The sequence below is a fragment of the Castor canadensis genome, chromosome 8, assembly GCF_047511655.1.
Source record: "Castor canadensis chromosome 8, mCasCan1.hap1v2, whole genome shotgun sequence".
NCBI lineage: Eukaryota > Metazoa > Chordata > Mammalia > Rodentia > Castoridae > Castor > Castor canadensis.
In genome coordinates this window covers 35,842,860-35,850,773 of record NC_133393.1, presented here as the reverse complement: position 1 = coordinate 35,850,773, position 7,914 = coordinate 35,842,860, and the positions used below count along the sequence as shown (strand labels likewise).

The 7,914-nt window shown below is 43.1% G+C and overlaps 1 pseudogene; it reads right to left on the bottom strand.

Moving 5' to 3' along the window:
- Window positions 1-6,512: 6,512 nt before the first annotated feature.
- On the bottom strand, window positions 6,513-6,630 carry LOC141410602 (small nucleolar RNA SNORA61; annotated as a pseudogene).
- Between the last annotated feature and the right edge of the window lie 1,284 nt (window positions 6,631-7,914).

Here is a 7,914-nt window from a genome sequence, read left to right as displayed (position 1 = left end):
GACCTCTATTGTTAGATCCCAAGCCCCATCCTCTCAGTAAGGTCAGGCCATCAGTCCCCAGAGAGAAAATACAACTCTTAATCTTAGCACAGATACCATGAACAAGTTCACTAGAGTTCACAGAAACATCTTAGTTTGAGAAGTTGGCATATTTCCATGCCTTTTCAAACTTACCTCCTTCGAAACCTCAGAGGGAAGAATAGAGGGAAGCAGGGAACTGACAAGAGAATTAGGGCGTATAAGAGCCCAACATGGCCAAGGAGAGAGTCAGACAAGTGTCCCAGTATCTTTGTTAAGGGATGGGGTTGAGGTCCACTCACTGAATTACCAAAGCAAATGATATGATTTTCATGGTACAGCCCAGACTCAAAGATAGAATCAGATATTAACAAGGGAGAAATTCTGAATCTGGGTATCAGGTTACCAGAGAGGTCAGAACCTCAGAGATTAGGAACTAAGTGAAATTCAGGCAAATTAACAGGAAACAGGTCAAAAACTGGAAGGTCTGCTTTGGATTTCTAAATTGGGATCACTTACACAGGAAACTGGGGGCAGGAAAAAACATGAAAATACAGTGAGGTTCAAGGTCATATTAAGCCCTTTTAAGTGCAAAGAAGCAGATCACCAGCATTGTAATGGAGTTTCCAGCATTCCTGGCTGCACCTAGTGGTGTTCTTCCAGCCAACCAGTGGCCATTCCTATGGGCTTCACACCTCTCCCTTAGAGGACTACAGTACCTTCAGGATCTTACCAAGGAGCATGAGGCAAACCATAATATTTGCTCCCTGTTTCTTCAATGGAATAAGTAAAGGAAACAGAAAAGTCATTGCTTCCAACCACAGACAGATCTGCTCCAATCCCAAACCAACAGGAAAAACATTGAAGAATGGTTATATGGTACAACAGAGAGATTAGAATAGACAGAAAAAAAAATGGAAACATTGGGTGGGAGGTGGAGTTCTCAGATGGCCCCCCACGATTCCTACCTCCTGATGTATAGGCTTGTATCTGTGTCATGGACGTGGGAATAAGAGGGATGTCACCTGCAAGCAAAAGGGAAATTGGGGTCAGCCAAAAGTCACAGGGGCCTTTGTAAAGGAAAATGAAATGTCAGAGAGACATTGCCCCATTGTCCTACAAGGGGATGAACACTATGTTATAGACTCCCTGTGGGGGCTGATAAGCGACACCCAGCCTCCGGGAGCTGGGAATATTCTCTGGCCTTGGTGAGTTTAGAAGAGGAAGCTGTGCATCAGATGAGCTCACAGACTCAGTGATACCTTGACGCTGCCTGGTGAGAGCACGGCCAAAGACCCAGCTGACCCATATCTGGGCATCACACCCACAGAGACTATGGCTAGGTTTGTGGTATTCTTCCACCAGCAATAAAATCAAATGTACCTTGCCTACCTGCTGGCAGTAGGTTTAACCCTGGGGTTTCTTTGATTTGCACTGGGATGTAGAACAATAGGTGAATACACATATCATAGACTCACAGATTCACATGTGACCTTAAAGAGCACTCTGTCCACCTTGGAGAGGTTTTAGGGCTTCTTAAAAGCCACACTTCCCATTAGTGGTAAGCAGAGTGGTGATACTTAAATGTAACTAGATCTGGAAGTAGTTCTAGCACTAAATAGATCAAAGATCCAGAGTATCAGAAACTGCAGGAGTCTTAGACATCATCCTATTGAAGGCTTCAGATAAGAAGAAACCAAGGCACAGAAATATGAGGGAATTTGCAGTGTTCTCACAAATTACTGGAACCACATCAAAGCAGCAGGTATGGTACAAACCAAGTAACTACTAGCATGCAAATGATTTCCAAACATAAATCAGCATTGCCAAAAACTGCTCCCTTCAGTGATCTGCAAAATAATAGGAAGTAAGTTGCATAGAAGAGATTGGGCATGGTGGTGAATGCCTCTAATCCCAGCAATCAGAAGACCAAGGCAGGAGGATTGAGTTTGAGGACAGCATAGACCCAATCTCAAAAAAAAGAAAGAAAGAAAGAAAGAAAGAAAAGACGCATAGAAAATATAAGACCTGACACCCTGATAGCCAACCAAATTGTTCCCAGTCACATGGGCAGTTACACTAAAATGACCAGGGCGTTCTCCTTCACAAGAACCCTCAGTTACACTGAAGGAGAAAGTGGGGAGGACTGGGAGGTAGACAGAAGTGTAGGACTGTTATACTTTTTTAAAAAGCTTAGCAACAAAAGAAAATACCGCAGCTTTGCTAGTCAAGGACCGTCTATGGAGGTTGATGTACATCAGCCAGATGTGAGGGGTGTGTGTGTGCGCGAGTCCTCATGGGTGTAACGTGTGTGTGTGTGTGTGTGTGTGTGTGTGTGTGTGTGTGTAAAACCAAGGAGCCTGTCAGAGCCTCATTTTCCAGGATGCAAGTCTCCCCCTAACTGATAACACTCTAAATAACAGGTGAGTGACTCCTGGCAGGAAGGAGATTGTCTGACCTCATTGTTTGCCTTTTTCCCCCCTCTTTGTTCTTCACAAATAAAGGTTTTTTAATAAACTGAAAGGTCCTCCGCTCTTGCCTGATGATAAAATGAAAGGAACCAGTGAGGTATGGCAGAACGTAGCAGCAAAAAAGGAGAAGCTCATCAGAAAATAACAAAGGTGCAAGTTAAAGATAAGGCGGCTGTCAGAGATTAATCCTGCCTGCCTGATTGTTTTCTTTAATACCAGAGCCTGCAATAGCAAGCGATAAGTTTGCTGAGTAATTTGGTTTTTGGTGAGGAAATAAAATTCAGGTAGGCCCCATAATTGATTTCCCTTTCTTTAGTTTTCTAAACATTAAACAACAACAACAACAAAAAGCGCTGCCTCGGCTACACTTTCTTTCTTCCAACTACACTGCCAGTCCTGTCCTCTTCATTACCACTGTCCCCCCACTTCTTGATCCCCAAAGCTTCCAAAACAAGGGTAGGAGTGAGAAAGAAATGCTCCCCTTGCTCAGCAGCATCAGGTGCCATTTACATGAAATCTTTAAATTCAGGTCTGCTGTGGAATGAACTGTATCCTGTCCTCAAAAGGTGTTGGAGTCTTCAGCTCCAGTACCTCAGAAAGTGTTCTTCTGAAAGAGAGTCTTTGCAGAGGTGATCGAGTTGAAATGAGGTCAGTAGACTCATCTAAATCCAATGGCTGCTGTCCACATAGAAGGGGGAAATATGGACACGGGCATGCCCACAGGGAGAACACCATGTGAAGACAAAGGCAGAGATGCAGGTGACACATCTCCAAGCCAAGAGCGCCAAGAGCTGCGGAAGACTGCCAGCAAACCACAGAAGCCAGGAGAGAGGCATGAACAGATGTACCTCAGAGTCCCCGGGGAACTGACCCTGCTCTTTACACAGGTAGACAAGTTTAAATGAAGTCAGTAGAACAGGACCTAATCCAGTCTGCCTGGTGTCCTTATGAGGACAGGACATTAGGACACAGACACACACAGAAGGAAGAGCACGAGAGAGTATGGAGCAGACGGCCATGTGCAAGCCAAGGAGAGAAGTGTGAGAAGAAACCAGCCCTGCCAACACCTTGATCTCAGATTCCAGCCTCCAGAACTGTGAGAACATAAGTTTCTGTTGCTTAATCCACCCAGGTGGTGATGGTGGGTGCTGGTGCTATTTTGCCATGATAGCCTGAGGAAACCAATCCAATGTCTGTCTATAATATTTGCATGCAGCAAGGAGCCCTGGCCCCTAATTTGCATGTCATTAATCCAAGTTCTCATTTTCTTTTTTTTTCAGAAAAAAACTTTCAGTATTTACTTATAAATCATTATAATAAAAGTAGTACAAATTCAGTATTTTTCATTGAGCAGTAATTTATTGAGAAGTGTGCCAAAGAGCTAAAATAATAACTATAATAAAAATGGTTTCAAAAACATATACGAATACCAGCACACACAAATTTAAAAATTAACTTTCATAAATCAGAATATTCATGCAGTTATATCTAAATCTAGACATATTATGCTCAAACTATCAAGAGTCTAGGATATCCCCAAACAATGAAAAACTACAAACTATAGTAAAACATATACTACTTGGAAACAGTAATTTACTAAACTGGTTTCTTCTAACTTCCAAACACTGTGCACATTAAAGTTAAAATTGCAATGTACAATATAACACTATCCTGAATTTTGGAGAATCATGTCTTTATTATTTTTTTTCTCTTTCTTTATTCATTTATTCATATGTACATACATTGTTTGGGCCATTTCTTCCCCTTGCCTCCCATCCCCTCCCTCTCCCCCCACCCTCCTCACTTCCAGGCAGAACCTGTTCTGCCCTTTTCTTCAATTTTGTTGAAGAGAAGACATAAGTAATAATAAGAAGAAAGTACTCATTTTTGTCACATTCATACCAACCCATGTTTCTTAGAGCATTAAGCACCACATCTGTAAAGAAGTCAGTCAAAACAAAGCAAAATCCAAAGCACATGGTATCCCTTCCTTCTATGTGTCAGAGGATCAGTGTGCCTTCCTCCTAGGATGTCAGGCCACTTGCAGACATGGATACCCGTAACAATGTCCTCAGCACATTTGCAGATTGAACATTTCTCCTTCCTTGTCCCTGGTGTGGTGGAAGCCCTGAGCAGTAGTGTAGTGGATCACAGTGTTCCCTGAGAAAAAGGCTCCAAGGTGAGATGCTGCCCCAGAAGTCATGAGTGTCAGTGTGTTCTTCAAACTTCAAGATGCACAGGAATGAATCATCTGGGAATCTTATTTAAATGCCTGTCCTAATTCAGTAAGTATGGGCTTGGTACCAGCGCTGCTGGTACATGGACCACAACTGAGGTGCAGGGCTGTAGCTCAGTATGGGGTACAGGTGTGGGAAAGTGATGTGGGGAACAGGGCCCCTGTGGATGCACTGAGGCTGAGGCAAATCTCTAAGTGGCTAAGCAACTTCACAGATTCAGAAGTCTGTCTCTAGGTTAAAGGGAAAAACAGGAAAAGAATCATCTGTGGAACCCATCTGAAGCTGGGGATGAGAGGACGGAGCTCCAATGAGCAAGTGCAGCACACACCGAGCGCAAGGCACACATGCCAGCATCAGCAGAGCCTTATTTACTGTGACAAAATGAACAGCCCCCAGGTTGCTCATCCTGCAGCTAATTTCTCATCTTATCTATTATGTGAATGAGATGGGAAAACAGTTTCCTGGTTCTCACAGATATCACTGGCATGAAAGATACTAAACGAATTCCCAGGAAGGCCATGCAGCCGCATCCATCCACCAGCTCACTGGTTTCAAGAGGAAGAATTGATAAAGCTGGGTCAACTCCCAGATGGAGAAATGGGTAGAGGCTCCTATACCACTGCCCCCATGCTAATATCACCTTGAAAAATGACCAAGGGGCTGCTATACCATTGCATGAAGATATTCTCGAGGCCCAAGTGATTGGCAGGGAGTGGTTTTTCAGCTTATACGTTGTCCATCTCCTGATTGGCTTCCTTCCAATCAGAAGGGAAGCCCAGGCAGCTCCAATGAGCAAGTGCAGCACACACCGAGCTGGGTGCCCCAGCTCACCCTCCCATTCCCTCAGTGAGCCCCCACCGCTCTCCACTGGCACCTTCCCAAAGCAGCAACCACCATAAATCGTCCCCAGAAGAAAGAGGATTCCCCTGTTCTGATGTAACTAAGAGTGTGGGGAACAGATCATCATGAGTATTTGGCTCCCATCTCTCTTATTAACAAGGGGGAGACTGAGGCCCAGAGTGATGAACAGGCAAATAGCTGGGTTTTTTGGGGGGGAGGGCATGCAGTGATCAAGGTCTGGTAGAAAGGTTAGTGTTAGACAGGAAGCAGTGTTGGGGTGAGGGAAAATCTAAAGAGGGTGAATTCCCCCGACAAAATCCTCCTAACTCAAATCCTCAGATTTGACCTGGAAACAAACACACCTGAGAACAAGTTTTGGTGTGGCAAGTAGAGCAGACAAGACCCCCTGAAAAGTTCTCCACTTGGACTGTTCATTAGAGATTGAGAGTAGAGTTTTAAAAATGCTAATGTCTGAGCCACACTCCAGACAAACTGAACCGGAAATTCTTAGGCCTCACAGCCTGTGTTGTTAGCTTTCCATCGATGTGAGGAAACACTTGAGATAAGCAGCTTGTAAGGAGAAAAGGCTTATTTTGGCTCAGGGGTTCAGTCAATTGTCTGTGCTTTGGGGCCTGGGGCAAGGCAAAACATCACTGCAGGAGCACATGAGAGAACAAAGCTGCTTGCTTTATGGGAGCTGGGAAGCTACTTCCTGCCCCTAATGATGTACCCTGGAGCAAATCAGCTGATTCCAACGGGGTAAATCTACGATTTGATGATTCTATGCCCACTTTGAATTAGGACAAGAGCAGAGAAATGGCAGCATGTTAAGCCAAGTAAACGAGAAAAACACTGTGGCTTGAATGTTTGTGTCACCTCCAAAATTCATGTCGAAACTAAATTCCCAACACAATACTATTTATTTGGTTAGTTAGTTATCTCTCAATTCTGTTTGAAACTGGCCCACATGCTCTAGTACAGACTGCAGTGCTGTGATCACCTTCCTTCCTTTTAGGACTACCAAGACCAGCATTCAGATCTAATAGGAAAAGGAACCAAAGGGTCACTATTTCTCAGTAGAATTAATACTTCCTCTAGGAAGTGTTAGGTCATGATGGTTCCTCCCTGGGATCATGGACCTCATAAATAAGGCTTCATTCAGCATTTGGCACTGTTTGCCCTTTGTCTTCTGCAGTGTGAGGACAGAGTGACAATGCAACAACGTGGAAGTGGAGAAAGCCAGCCCTCATTACGCTCAGAAACCACAAGCATCTTGACCTTGGATTTCCCAATTCAGAGGAATAAATGTTAAGTTGTTTATAATTATCCAGTCTCAGGTAAATTGTTATAGATGCACAGACTATGAAGACGCACAAACAGATTATAGATCAGGCAATATATAATAGAAGCTTGAATCAAAGCTTGGTTCTAGGTTCCACCACAGCTATATGACATTAGGCAAAATCATTTAACCACTAAACCTTTTGTTTGTTCATCTGCTAAATGAAGAAAGTAACAGCAAATCATAGAGTTATCATGACCTATTGGGAGGTGAATGTATCAAGCTCTCAACAAAGTTTCTGGTAATCAAAAAACAGTAGCTAAGCAATAGCAATAAAAACAGCATGGTACTGGCACAAAAACAGACATGAAGACCAGTGGAACAGAATAGAGGACCCGGATACGAAGCCACACAGCTATAACCAACTTGTCTTTGACAAAGGGGTTAAAAATATACAATGGAGAAAAGACAGCCTCTTCAACAAAAACTGTTGGGAAAACTGGTTAGCAGTCTGCAAAAAACGGAAACTAGATCCATGTTTATCACCCTATACCAATATTAACTCAAAATGGATCAAGGATCTTATATCAGATCCCAAACTCTAAAGTTGGTACAGGAAAGAGTAGGAAATACTTTGGAACTAATACGTATAGGCAAGAACTTTCTCAATGGAACCCCAGCAGCTCAGCAACTAAGAGATAGCATAGATAAATGGGACTTCATAAAACTAAAAAGCTTCTGCTCAACAAAAGAAATGGTCTCTAAACTGAAGAATCCACCCACAGAGTGGGAGAAAATATTTGCCAGCTACACATCACACAAAGGACTGACAACCAGAATATATAGGGAACTCAAAAAACTAAATTCTCCCAAAATTAATGAACCAATAAAGAAATGGGCAAGTGAACTAAACAGAACTTTCTCAAAAGAAGAAATTCAAATGGCCAAAAAACACATGAAAAAATGCTCACCATCTCTAGCAATAAAGGAAATGCAAATTAAAACCACACTAAGATTCCACCTCACCCCTGTTAGAGTAGCCATCATTAGCAACTCCACTAACAAC